The sequence below is a fragment of the Schistocerca piceifrons genome, unplaced genomic scaffold (genome assembly GCF_021461385.2).
Source record: "Schistocerca piceifrons isolate TAMUIC-IGC-003096 unplaced genomic scaffold, iqSchPice1.1 HiC_scaffold_454, whole genome shotgun sequence".
In the NCBI taxonomy this organism is placed as follows: Eukaryota; Metazoa; Arthropoda; class Insecta; order Orthoptera; family Acrididae; genus Schistocerca; species Schistocerca piceifrons.
In genome coordinates, this window is record NW_025728683.1 from 16,861 (window position 1) to 29,633 (window position 12,773).

General features: G+C 50.8%; 16 non-coding genes across 16 annotated transcripts; all 16 read left to right on the forward strand.

Moving 5' to 3' along the window:
- The first annotated feature begins 403 nt into the window (after positions 1–403).
- Trnaa-agc lies at positions 404–476 on the forward strand. The gene has a single exon. It is a non-coding gene; the product is annotated as a tRNA-Ala (tRNA).
- A 1,013-nt stretch (positions 477–1,489) lies between these two features.
- On the forward strand, positions 1,490–1,562 carry Trnaa-ugc. The gene has a single exon. It is a non-coding gene; the product is annotated as a tRNA-Ala (tRNA).
- A 417-nt stretch (positions 1,563–1,979) lies between these two features.
- Trnaa-agc lies at positions 1,980–2,052 on the forward strand. Its single transcript has one exon. It is a non-coding gene; the product is annotated as a tRNA-Ala (tRNA).
- Positions 2,053–3,065: 1,013 nt separating this feature from the next.
- Trnaa-ugc lies at positions 3,066–3,138 on the forward strand. Its single transcript has one exon. It is a non-coding gene; the product is annotated as a tRNA-Ala (tRNA).
- Positions 3,139–3,555: 417 nt separating this feature from the next.
- Trnaa-agc lies at positions 3,556–3,628 on the forward strand. The gene has a single exon. It is a non-coding gene; the product is annotated as a tRNA-Ala (tRNA).
- Positions 3,629–4,641: 1,013 nt separating this feature from the next.
- Trnaa-ugc lies at positions 4,642–4,714 on the forward strand. Its single transcript has one exon. It is a non-coding gene; the product is annotated as a tRNA-Ala (tRNA).
- Positions 4,715–5,131: 417 nt separating this feature from the next.
- Trnaa-agc lies at positions 5,132–5,204 on the forward strand. The gene has a single exon. It is a non-coding gene; the product is annotated as a tRNA-Ala (tRNA).
- A 1,013-nt stretch (positions 5,205–6,217) lies between these two features.
- Trnaa-ugc lies at positions 6,218–6,290 on the forward strand. Its single transcript has one exon. It is a non-coding gene; the product is annotated as a tRNA-Ala (tRNA).
- A 417-nt stretch (positions 6,291–6,707) lies between these two features.
- Trnaa-agc lies at positions 6,708–6,780 on the forward strand. Its single transcript has one exon. It is a non-coding gene; the product is annotated as a tRNA-Ala (tRNA).
- A 1,013-nt stretch (positions 6,781–7,793) lies between these two features.
- On the forward strand, positions 7,794–7,866 carry Trnaa-ugc. The gene has a single exon. It is a non-coding gene; the product is annotated as a tRNA-Ala (tRNA).
- Positions 7,867–8,283: 417 nt separating this feature from the next.
- Positions 8,284–8,356, forward strand: Trnaa-agc. Its single transcript has one exon. It is a non-coding gene; the product is annotated as a tRNA-Ala (tRNA).
- A 1,013-nt stretch (positions 8,357–9,369) lies between these two features.
- Positions 9,370–9,442, forward strand: Trnaa-ugc. The gene has a single exon. It is a non-coding gene; the product is annotated as a tRNA-Ala (tRNA).
- A 417-nt stretch (positions 9,443–9,859) lies between these two features.
- Trnaa-agc lies at positions 9,860–9,932 on the forward strand. The gene has a single exon. It is a non-coding gene; the product is annotated as a tRNA-Ala (tRNA).
- A 1,013-nt stretch (positions 9,933–10,945) lies between these two features.
- Trnaa-ugc lies at positions 10,946–11,018 on the forward strand. Its single transcript has one exon. It is a non-coding gene; the product is annotated as a tRNA-Ala (tRNA).
- Positions 11,019–11,435: 417 nt separating this feature from the next.
- Positions 11,436–11,508, forward strand: Trnaa-agc. The gene has a single exon. It is a non-coding gene; the product is annotated as a tRNA-Ala (tRNA).
- A 1,013-nt stretch (positions 11,509–12,521) lies between these two features.
- On the forward strand, positions 12,522–12,594 carry Trnaa-ugc. Its single transcript has one exon. It is a non-coding gene; the product is annotated as a tRNA-Ala (tRNA).
- The last annotated feature ends 179 nt before the right edge of the window (positions 12,595–12,773 follow it).

Sequence of the window (12,773 nt, forward strand, 5' to 3'; positions counted from 1 at the left end):
TGCGTGGTAAGTGTTGGTCGCGGCGAGCCTAAAGGCACGCAAGATGTTGCAAAGCCAGCGTCACAGACTCGTATACTGACGTAAGGAGAGCAAAACGTAAATGTGAGGACCGGCTGTTGTCGAGGTGTCATCGAGTGCAAATCTGCCTTAGGTATAACGGCCTAACCTCAATGAAGTCTAGAGAGTGGACAACACGTTCGTCTACCTCAGAGCGTTGGCCGAACGCTATTTTCGACGTCGTGCGTGCCACTTTGATTTTGGCCAACTACGATTCGATACAGAATGCAGGAAACCTGAAAGACACCCTCACGGACACATTGAGAGTAGTGTTTGTCAGCGGAATAATGGGAGTGCAAGGGTCTGTGCCATTGATATGGCTGTATGATAGCGCAGTTCGTCAGCAGGGGGCGTAGCTCAGATGGTAGAGCGCTCGCTTAGCATGCGAGAGGTACTGGGATCGATACCCAGCGCCTCCAGAATTTTTAACACACCAACATGCGCACACTGCCATGCAAGTGGAATAATTCACAGCCAGAAAATGTGTCAAGGCAGATACGAGCCAACGATTAGCAGCCACAATTGGCAAACGTGCTGTAATTCGCACGAAGCACCCTCCTCCCACCACTACACTTAATTTAGAAACAGTACAAGTGTTCCCATAAGATTCTCAAACCTATGTCGCAAAGATCAGCCTTGCGCCGAATTCACAAAAATCCCACTGCACATTCCAATTCTTTACGTGCAGTCGGCTGCTACTGGTGTTGCTAGTTGTGACTGCTGATGACAGATGCCGTAGCAATCAATTCATGGAGTGAGTTGTATGTTTTGCGATACTCTGTCTCTGACAAGCAAGCAGAGGTGACATAGGCGCGGACACAGGAGGCTTGCAGCCCCTCGCTGCCTGCAGACACCGAACAGCCACACTAGGAGGGCGGCCTAAGTCGTAGGCGAAATGTGCTCATTCGCTTGTGTGCGACGTCAAGCTCTAAATAAGGCTGTCACTAGCGTGAGCGTTGCGTGAGCGTCGTGTAAAGTCGGAAAAGTCGTCTGCGTGGGTGAGTGCCATGTTTGGGGAGCGTTTCGTAGTTTGCGCAGTGCAATGGAGACGCGGAAAGTTGTTGTGGCCCAGTCTTTTGCAGTTGGACGACAAGAGTGGTACACAGTAGTAAAGTGCGAGGCAGTGAGTTGGCATGAACAGTCGAGTGCACAATGGGTCTTCAGATGTGCTTGTTACCTCAGGTGCTGTGTGATTGTCGACATGGAGTGAAAACGGACCAACTTGTGACTGTCCCTTCAATTTAAGACGTTAAAAACGGACGGAATTTGCAGTCGTAATACCAGAGCATCGAAACTACTTGGAACTCTTGCGTATATGAACGTGTCCGCGCCTTTGTACTCTGGTCCCTTCACCCCTGCAAACCAACCAACCATCGTGTCCGTGCACATAAGAGTAGCAAAGAACGGAGAACAGCGCAGCTTGGTTGTGCTTGGGGGCGTAGCTCAGTTGGTAGAGCGTTCGCTTTGCATGTGAAAGGTCCCGGGTTCAAGCCCCGGCGCCTCCATGTTTTGTGGTCAGTGCGTGGTAAGTGTTGGTCGCGGCGAGCCTAAAGGCACGCAAGATGTTGCAAAGCCAGCGTCACAGACTCGTATACTGACGTAAGGAGAGCAAAACGTAAATGTGAGGACCGGCTGTTGTCGAGGTGTCATCGAGTGCAAATCTGCCTTAGGTATAACGGCCTAACCTCAATGAAGTCTAGAGAGTGGACAACACGTTCGTCTACCTCAGAGCGTTCGCCGAACGCTATTTTCGACGTCGTGCGTGCCACTTTGATTTTGGCCAACTACGATTCGATACAGAATGCAGGAAACCTGAAAGACACCCTCACGGACACATTGAGAGTAGTGTTTGTCAGCGGAATAATGGGAGTGCAAGGGTCTGTGCCATTGATATGGCTGTATGATAGCGCAGTTCGTCAGCAGGGGGCGTAGCTCAGATGGTAGAGCGCTCGCTTAGCATGCGAGAGGTACTGGGATCGATACCCAGCGCCTCCAGAATTTTTAACACACCAACATGCGCACACTGCCATGCAAGTGGAATAATTCACAGCCAGAAAATGTGTCAAGGCAGATACGAGCCAACGATTAGCAGCCACAATTGGCAAACGTGCTGTAATTCGCACGAAGCACCCTCCTCCCACCACTACACTTAATTTAGAAACAGTACAAGTGTTCCCATAAGATTCTCAAACCTATGTCGCAAAGATCAGCCTTGCGCCGAATTCACAAAAATCCCACTGCACATTCCAATTCTTTACGTGCAGTCGGCTGCTACTGGTGTTGCTAGTTGTGACTGCTGATGACAGATGCCGTAGCAATCAATTCATGGAGTGAGTTGTATGTTTTGCGATACTCTGTCTCTGACAAGCAAGCAGAGGTGACATAGGCGCGGACACAGGAGGCTTGCAGCCCCTCGCTGCCTGCAGACACCGAACAGCCACACTAGGAGGGCGGCCTAAGTCGTAGGCGAAATGTGCTCATTCGCTTGTGTGCGACGTCAAGCTCTAAATAAGGCTGTCACTAGCGTGAGCGTTGCGTGAGCGTCGTGTAAAGTCGGAAAAGTCGTCTGCGTGGGTGAGTGCCATGTTTGGGGAGCGTTTCGTAGTTTGCGCAGTGCAATGGAGACGCGGAAAGTTGTTGTGGCCCAGTCTTTTGCAGTTGGACGACAAGAGTGGTACACAGTAGTAAAGTGCGAGGCAGTGAGTTGGCATGAACAGTCGAGTGCACAATGGGTCTTCAGATGTGCTTGTTACCTCAGGTGCTGTGTGATTGTCGACATGGAGTGAAAACGGACCAACTTGTGACTGTCCCTTCAATTTAAGACGTTAAAAACGGACGGAATTTGCAGTCGTAATACCAGAGCATCGAAACTACTTGGAACTCTTGCGTATATGAACGTGTCCGCGCCTTTGTACTCTGGTCCCTTCACCCCTGCAAACCAACCAACCATCGTGTCCGTGCACATAAGAGTAGCAAAGAACGGAGAACAGCGCAGCTTGGTTGTGCTTGGGGGCGTAGCTCAGTTGGTAGAGCGTTCGCTTTGCATGTGAAAGGTCCCGGGTTCAAGCCCCGGCGCCTCCATGTTTTGTGGTCAGTGCGTGGTAAGTGTTGGTCGCGGCGAGCCTAAAGGCACGCAAGATGTTGCAAAGCCAGCGTCACAGACTCGTATACTGACGTAAGGAGAGCAAAACGTAAATGTGAGGACCGGCTGTTGTCGAGGTGTCATCGAGTGCAAATCTGCCTTAGGTATAACGGCCTAACCTCAATGAAGTCTAGAGAGTGGACAACACGTTCGTCTACCTCAGAGCGTTGGCCGAACGCTATTTTCGACGTCGTGCGTGCCACTTTGATTTTGGCCAACTACGATTCGATACAGAATGCAGGAAACCTGAAAGACACCCTCACGGACACATTGAGAGTAGTGTTTGTCAGCGGAATAATGGGAGTGCAAGGGTCTGTGCCATTGATATGGCTGTATGATAGCGCAGTTCGTCAGCAGGGGGCGTAGCTCAGATGGTAGAGCGCTCGCTTAGCATGCGAGAGGTACTGGGATCGATACCCAGCGCCTCCAGAATTTTTAACACACCAACATGCGCACACTGCCATGCAAGTGGAATAATTCACAGCCAGAAAATGTGTCAAGGCAGATACGAGCCAACGATTAGCAGCCACAATTGGCAAACGTGCTGTAATTCGCACGAAGCACCCTCCTCCCACCACTACACTTAATTTAGAAACAGTACAAGTGTTCCCATAAGATTCTCAAACCTATGTCGCAAGGAACCGCCTTGCGCCGAATTCACAAAAATCCCACTGCACATTCCAATTCTTTACGTGCAGTCGGCTGCTACTGGTGTTGCTAGTTGTGACTGCTGATGACAGATGCCGTAGCAATCAATTCATGGAGTGAGTTGTATGTTTTGCGATACTCTGTCTCTGACAAGCAAGCAGAGGTGACATAGGCGCGGACACAGGAGGCTTGCAGCCCCTCGCTGCCTGCAGACACCGAACAGCCACACTAGGAGGGCGGCCTAAGTCGTAGGCGAAATGTGCTCATTCGCTTGTGTGCGACGTCAAGCTCTAAATAAGGCTGTCACTAGCGTGAGCGTTGCGTGAGCGTCGTGTAAAGTCGGAAAAGTCGTCTGCGTGGGTGAGTGCCATGTTTGGGGAGCGTTTCGTAGTTTGCGCAGTGCAATGGAGACGCGGAAAGTTGTTGTGGCCCAGTCTTTTGCAGTTGGACGACAAGAGTGGTACACAGTAGTAAAGTGCGAGGCAGTGAGTTGGCATGAACAGTCGAGTGCACAATGGGTCTTCAGATGTGCTTGTTACCTCAGGTGCTGTGTGATTGTCGACATGGAGTGAAAACGGACCAACTTGTGACTGTCCCTTCAATTTAAGACGTTAAAAACGGACGGAATTTGCAGTCGTAATACCAGAGCATCGAAACTACTTGGAACTCTTGCGTATATGAACGTGTCCGCGCCTTTGTACTCTGGTCCCTTCACCCCTGCAAACCAACCAACCATCGTGTCCGTGCACATAAGAGTAGCAAAGAACGGAGAACAGCGCAGCTTGGTTGTGCTTGGGGGCGTAGCTCAGTTGGTAGAGCGTTCGCTTTGCATGTGAAAGGTCCCGGGTTCAAGCCCCGGCGCCTCCATGTTTTGTGGTCAGTGCGTGGTAAGTGTTGGTCGCGGCGAGCCTAAAGGCACGCAAGATGTTGCAAAGCCAGCGTCACAGACTCGTATACTGACGTAAGGAGAGCAAAACGTAAATGTGAGGACCGGCTGTTGTCGAGGTGTCATCGAGTGCAAATCTGCCTTAGGTATAACGGCCTAACCTCAATGAAGTCTAGAGAGTGGACAACACGTTCGTCTACCTCAGAGCGTTGGCCGAACGCTATTTTCGACGTCGTGCGTGCCACTTTGATTTTGGCCAACTACGATTCGATACAGAATGCAGGAAACCTGAAAGACACCCTCACGGACACATTGAGAGTAGTGTTTGTCAGCGGAATAATGGGAGTGCAAGGGTCTGTGCCATTGATATGGCTGTATGATAGCGCAGTTCGTCAGCAGGGGGCGTAGCTCAGATGGTAGAGCGCTCGCTTAGCATGCGAGAGGTACTGGGATCGATACCCAGCGCCTCCAGAATTTTTAACACACCAACATGCGCACACTGCCATGCAAGTGGAATAATTCACAGCCAGAAAATGTGTCAAGGCAGATACGAGCCAACGATTAGCAGCCACAATTGGCAAACGTGCTGTAATTCGCACGAAGCACCCTCCTCCCACCACTACACTTAATTTAGAAACAGTACAAGTGTTCCCATAAGATTCTCAAACCTATGTCGCAAAGATCAGCCTTGCGCCGAATTCACAAAAATCCCACTGCACATTCCAATTCTTTACGTGCAGTCGGCTGCTACTGGTGTTGCTAGTTGTGACTGCTGATGACAGATGCCGTAGCAATCAATTCATGGAGTGAGTTGTATGTTTTGCGATACTCTGTCTCTGACAAGCAAGCAGAGGTGACATAGGCGCGGACACAGGAGGCTTGCAGCCCCTCGCTGCCTGCAGACACCGAACAGCCACACTAGGAGGGCGGCCTAAGTCGTAGGCGAAATGTGCTCATTCGCTTGTGTGCGACGTCAAGCTCTAAATAAGGCTGTCACTAGCGTGAGCGTTGCGTGAGCGTCGTGTAAAGTCGGAAAAGTCGTCTGCGTGGGTGAGTGCCATGTTTGGGGAGCGTTTCGTAGTTTGCGCAGTGCAATGGAGACGCGGAAAGTTGTTGTGGCCCAGTCTTTTGCAGTTGGACGACAAGAGTGGTACACAGTAGTAAAGTGCGAGGCAGTGAGTTGGCATGAACAGTCGAGTGCACAATGGGTCTTCAGATGTGCTTGTTACCTCAGGTGCTGTGTGATTGTCGACATGGAGTGAAAACGGACCAACTTGTGACTGTCCCTTCAATTTAAGACGTTAAAAACGGACGGAATTTGCAGTCGTAATACCAGAGCATCGAAACTACTTGGAACTCTTGCGTATATGAACGTGTCCGCGCCTTTGTACTCTGGTCCCTTCACCCCTGCAAACCAACCAACCATCGTGTCCGTGCACATAAGAGTAGCAAAGAACGGAGAACAGCGCAGCTTGGTTGTGCTTGGGGGCGTAGCTCAGTTGGTAGAGCGTTCGCTTTGCATGTGAAAGGTCCCGGGTTCAAGCCCCGGCGCCTCCATGTTTTGTGGTCAGTGCGTGGTAAGTGTTGGTCGCGGCGAGCCTAAAGGCACGCAAGATGTTGCAAAGCCAGCGTCACAGACTCGTATACTGACGTAAGGAGAGCAAAACGTAAATGTGAGGACCGGCTGTTGTCGAGGTGTCATCGAGTGCAAATCTGCCTTAGGTATAACGGCCTAACCTCAATGAAGTCTAGAGAGTGGACAACACGTTCGTCTACCTCAGAGCGTTGGCCGAACGCTATTTTCGACGTCGTGCGTGCCACTTTGATTTTGGCCAACTACGATTCGATACAGAATGCAGGAAACCTGAAAGACACCCTCACGGACACATTGAGAGTAGTGTTTGTCAGCGGAATAATGGGAGTGCAAGGGTCTGTGCCATTGATATGGCTGTATGATAGCGCAGTTCGTCAGCAGGGGGCGTAGCTCAGATGGTAGAGCGCTCGCTTAGCATGCGAGAGGTACTGGGATCGATACCCAGCGCCTCCAGAATTTTTAACACACCAACATGCGCACACTGCCATGCAAGTGGAATAATTCACAGCCAGAAAATGTGTCAAGGCAGATACGAGCCAACGATTAGCAGCCACAATTGGCAAACGTGCTGTAATTCGCACGAAGCACCCTCCTCCCACCACTACACTTAATTTAGAAACAGTACAAGTGTTCCCATAAGATTCTCAAACCTATGTCGCAAAGATCAGCCTTGCGCCGAATTCACAAAAATCCCACTGCACATTCCAATTCTTTACGTGCAGTCGGCTGCTACTGGTGTTGCTAGTTGTGACTGCTGATGACAGATGCCGTAGCAATCAATTCATGGAGTGAGTTGTATGTTTTGCGATACTCTGTCTCTGACAAGCAAGCAGAGGTGACATAGGCGCGGACACAGGAGGCTTGCAGCCCCTCGCTGCCTGCAGACACCGAACAGCCACACTAGGAGGGCGGCCTAAGTCGTAGGCGAAATGTGCTCATTCGCTTGTGTGCGACGTCAAGCTCTAAATAAGGCTGTCACTAGCGTGAGCGTTGCGTGAGCGTCGTGTAAAGTCGGAAAAGTCGTCTGCGTGGGTGAGTGCCATGTTTGGGGAGCGTTTCGTAGTTTGCGCAGTGCAATGGAGACGCGGAAAGTTGTTGTGGCCCAGTCTTTTGCAGTTGGACGACAAGAGTGGTACACAGTAGTAAAGTGCGAGGCAGTGAGTTGGCATGAACAGTCGAGTGCACAATGGGTCTTCAGATGTGCTTGTTACCTCAGGTGCTGTGTGATTGTCGACATGGAGTGAAAACGGACCAACTTGTGACTGTCCCTTCAATTTAAGACGTTAAAAACGGACGGAATTTGCAGTCGTAATACCAGAGCATCGAAACTACTTGGAACTCTTGCGTATATGAACGTGTCCGCGCCTTTGTACTCTGGTCCCTTCACCCCTGCAAACCAACCAACCATCGTGTCCGTGCACATAAGAGTAGCAAAGAACGGAGAACAGCGCAGCTTGGTTGTGCTTGGGGGCGTAGCTCAGTTGGTAGAGCGTTCGCTTTGCATGTGAAAGGTCCCGGGTTCAAGCCCCGGCGCCTCCATGTTTTGTGGTCAGTGCGTGGTAAGTGTTGGTCGCGGCGAGCCTAAAGGCACGCAAGATGTTGCAAAGCCAGCGTCACAGACTCGTATACTGACGTAAGGAGAGCAAAACGTAAATGTGAGGACCGGCTGTTGTCGAGGTGTCATCGAGTGCAAATCTGCCTTAGGTATAACGGCCTAACCTCAATGAAGTCTAGAGAGTGGACAACACGTTCGTCTACCTCAGAGCGTTGGCCGAACGCTATTTTCGACGTCGTGCGTGCCACTTTGATTTTGGCCAACTACGATTCGATACAGAATGCAGGAAACCTGAAAGACACCCTCACGGACACATTGAGAGTAGTGTTTGTCAGCGGAATAATGGGAGTGCAAGGGTCTGTGCCATTGATATGGCTGTATGATAGCGCAGTTCGTCAGCAGGGGGCGTAGCTCAGATGGTAGAGCGCTCGCTTAGCATGCGAGAGGTACTGGGATCGATACCCAGCGCCTCCAGAATTTTTAACACACCAACATGCGCACACTGCCATGCAAGTGGAATAATTCACAGCCAGAAAATGTGTCAAGGCAGATACGAGCCAACGATTAGCAGCCACAATTGGCAAACGTGCTGTAATTCGCACGAAGCACCCTCCTCCCACCACTACACTTAATTTAGAAACAGTACAAGTGTTCCCATAAGATTCTCAAACCTATGTCGCAAAGATCAGCCTTGCGCCGAATTCACAAAAATCCCACTGCACATTCCAATTCTTTACGTGCAGTCGGCTGCTACTGGTGTTGCTAGTTGTGACTGCTGATGACAGATGCCGTAGCAATCAATTCATGGAGTGAGTTGTATGTTTTGCGATACTCTGTCTCTGACAAGCAAGCAGAGGTGACATAGGCGCGGACACAGGAGGCTTGCAGCCCCTCGCTGCCTGCAGACACCGAACAGCCACACTAGGAGGGCGGCCTAAGTCGTAGGCGAAATGTGCTCATTCGCTTGTGTGCGACGTCAAGCTCTAAATAAGGCTGTCACTAGCGTGAGCGTTGCGTGAGCGTCGTGTAAAGTCGGAAAAGTCGTCTGCGTGGGTGAGTGCCATGTTTGGGGAGCGTTTCGTAGTTTGCGCAGTGCAATGGAGACGCGGAAAGTTGTTGTGGCCCAGTCTTTTGCAGTTGGACGACAAGAGTGGTACACAGTAGTAAAGTGCGAGGCAGTGAGTTGGCATGAACAGTCGAGTGCACAATGGGTCTTCAGATGTGCTTGTTACCTCAGGTGCTGTGTGATTGTCGACATGGAGTGAAAACGGACCAACTTGTGACTGTCCCTTCAATTTAAGACGTTAAAAACGGACGGAATTTGCAGTCGTAATACCAGAGCATCGAAACTACTTGGAACTCTTGCGTATATGAACGTGTCCGCGCCTTTGTACTCTGGTCCCTTCACCCCTGCAAACCAACCAACCATCGTGTCCGTGCACATAAGAGTAGCAAAGAACGGAGAACAGCGCAGCTTGGTTGTGCTTGGGGGCGTAGCTCAGTTGGTAGAGCGTTCGCTTTGCATGTGAAAGGTCCCGGGTTCAAGCCCCGGCGCCTCCATGTTTTGTGGTCAGTGCGTGGTAAGTGTTGGTCGCGGCGAGCCTAAAGGCACGCAAGATGTTGCAAAGCCAGCGTCACAGACTCGTATACTGACGTAAGGAGAGCAAAACGTAAATGTGAGGACCGGCTGTTGTCGAGGTGTCATCGAGTGCAAATCTGCCTTAGGTATAACGGCCTAACCTCAATGAAGTCTAGAGAGTGGACAACACGTTCGTCTACCTCAGAGCGTTGGCCGAACGCTATTTTCGACGTCGTGCGTGCCACTTTGATTTTGGCCAACTACGATTCGATACAGAATGCAGGAAACCTGAAAGACACCCTCACGGACACATTGAGAGTAGTGTTTGTCAGCGGAATAATGGGAGTGCAAGGGTCTGTGCCATTGATATGGCTGTATGATAGCGCAGTTCGTCAGCAGGGGGCGTAGCTCAGATGGTAGAGCGCTCGCTTAGCATGCGAGAGGTACTGGGATCGATACCCAGCGCCTCCAGAATTTTTAACACACCAACATGCGCACACTGCCATGCAAGTGGAATAATTCACAGCCAGAAAATGTGTCAAGGCAGATACGAGCCAACGATTAGCAGCCACAATTGGCAAACGTGCTGTAATTCGCACGAAGCACCCTCCTCCCACCACTACACTTAATTTAGAAACAGTACAAGTGTTCCCATAAGATTCTCAAACCTATGTCGCAAAGATCAGCCTTGCGCCGAATTCACAAAAATCCCACTGCACATTCCAATTCTTTACGTGCAGTCGGCTGCTACTGGTGTTGCTAGTTGTGACTGCTGATGACAGATGCCGTAGCAATCAATTCATGGAGTGAGTTGTATGTTTTGCGATACTCTGTCTCTGACAAGCAAGCAGAGGTGACATAGGCGCGGACACAGGAGGCTTGCAGCCCCTCGCTGCCTGCAGACACCGAACAGCCACACTAGGAGGGCGGCCTAAGTCGTAGGCGAAATGTGCTCATTCGCTTGTGTGCGACGTCAAGCTCTAAATAAGGCTGTCACTAGCGTGAGCGTTGCGTGAGCGTCGTGTAAAGTCGGAAAAGTCGTCTGCGTGGGTGAGTGCCATGTTTGGGGAGCGTTTCGTAGTTTGCGCAGTGCAATGGAGACGCGGAAAGTTGTTGTGGCCCAGTCTTTTGCAGTTGGACGACAAGAGTGGTACACAGTAGTAAAGTGCGAGGCAGTGAGTTGGCATGAACAGTCGAGTGCACAATGGGTCTTCAGATGTGCTTGTTACCTCAGGTGCTGTGTGATTGTCGACATGGAGTGAAAACGGACCAACTTGTGACTGTCCCTTCAATTTAAGACGTTAAAAACGGACGGAATTTGCAGTCGTAATACCAGAGCATCGAAACTACTTGGAACTCTTGCGTATATGAACGTGTCCGCGCCTTTGTACTCTGGTCCCTTCACCCCTGCAAACCAACCAACCATCGTGTCCGTGCACATAAGAGTAGCAAAGAACGGAGAACAGCGCAGCTTGGTTGTGCTTGGGGGCGTAGCTCAGTTGGTAGAGCGTTCGCTTTGCATGTGAAAGGTCCCGGGTTCAAGCCCCGGCGCCTCCATGTTTTGTGGTCAGTGCGTGGTAAGTGTTGGTCGCGGCGAGCCTAAAGGCACGCAAGATGTTGCAAAGCCAGCGTCACAGACTCGTATACTGACGTAAGGAGAGCAAAACGTAAATGTGAGGACCGGCTGTTGTCGAGGTGTCATCGAGTGCAAATCTGCCTTAGGTATAACGGCCTAACCTCAATGAAGTCTAGAGAGTGGACAACACGTTCGTCTACCTCAGAGCGTTGGCCGAACGCTATTTTCGACGTCGTGCGTGCCACTTTGATTTTGGCCAACTACGATTCGATACAGAATGCAGGAAACCTGAAAGACACCCTCACGGACACATTGAGAGTAGTGTTTGTCAGCGGAATAATGGGAGTGCAAGGGTCTGTGCCATTGATATGGCTGTATGATAGCGCAGTTCGTCAGCAGGGGGCGTAGCTCAGATGGTAGAGCGCTCGCTTAGCATGCGAGAGGTACTGGGATCGATACCCAGCGCCTCCAGAATTTTTAACACACCAACATGCGCACACTGCCATGCAAGTGGAATAATTCACAGCCAGAAAATGTGTCAAGGCAGATACGAGCCAACGATTAGCAGCCACAATTGGCAAACGTGCTGTAATTCGCACGAAGCACCCTCCTCCCACCACTACACTTAATTTAGAAACAGTACAAGTGTTCCCATAAGATTCTCAAACCTATGTCGCAAAGATCAGCCTTGCGCCGAATTCACAAAAATCCCACTGCACATTCCAATTCTTTACGTGCAGTCGGCTGCTACTGGTGTTGCTAGTTGTGACTGCTGATGACAGATGCCGTAGCAATCAATTCATGGAGTGAGTTGTATGTTTTGCGATACTCTGTCTCTGACAAGCAAGCAGAGGTGACATAGGCGCGGACACAGGAGGCTTGCAGCCCCTCGCTGCCTGCAGACACCGAACAGCCACACTAGGAGGGCGGCCTAAGTCGTAGGCGAAATGTGCTCATTCGCTTGTGTGCGACGTCAAGCTCTAAATAAGGCTGTCACTAGCGTGAGCGTTGCGTGAGCGTCGTGTAAAGTCGGAAAAGTCGTCTGCGTGGGTGAGTGCCATGTTTGGGGAGCGTTTCGTAGTTTGCGCAGTGCAATGGAGACGCGGAAAGTTGTTGTGGCCCAGTCTTTTGCAGTTGGACGACAAGAGTGGTACACAGTAGTAAAGTGCGAGGCAGTGAGTTGGCATGAACAGTCGAGTGCACAATGGGTCTTCAGATGTGCTTGTTACCTCAGGTGCTGTGTGATTGTCGACATGGAGTGAAAACGGACCAACTTGTGACTGTCCCTTCAATTTAAGACGTTAAAAACGGACGGAATTTGCAGTCGTAATACCAGAGCATCGAAACTACTTGGAACTCTTGCGTATATGAACGTGTCCGCGCCTTTGTACTCTGGTCCCTTCACCCCTGCAAACCAACCAACCATCGTGTCCGTGCACATAAGAGTAGCAAAGAACGGAGAACAGCGCAGCTTGGTTGTGCTTGGGGGCGTAGCTCAGTTGGTAGAGCGTTCGCTTTGCATGTGAAAGGTCCCGGGTTCAAGCCCCGGCGCCTCCATGTTTTGTGGTCAGTGCGTGGTAAGTGTTGGTCGCGGCGAGCCTAAAGGCACGCAAGATGTTGCAAAGCCAGCGTCACAGACTCGTATACTGACGTAAGGAGAGCAAAACGTAAATGTGAGGACCGGCTGTTGTCGAGGTGTCATCGAGTGCAAATCTGCCTTAGGTATAACGGCCTAA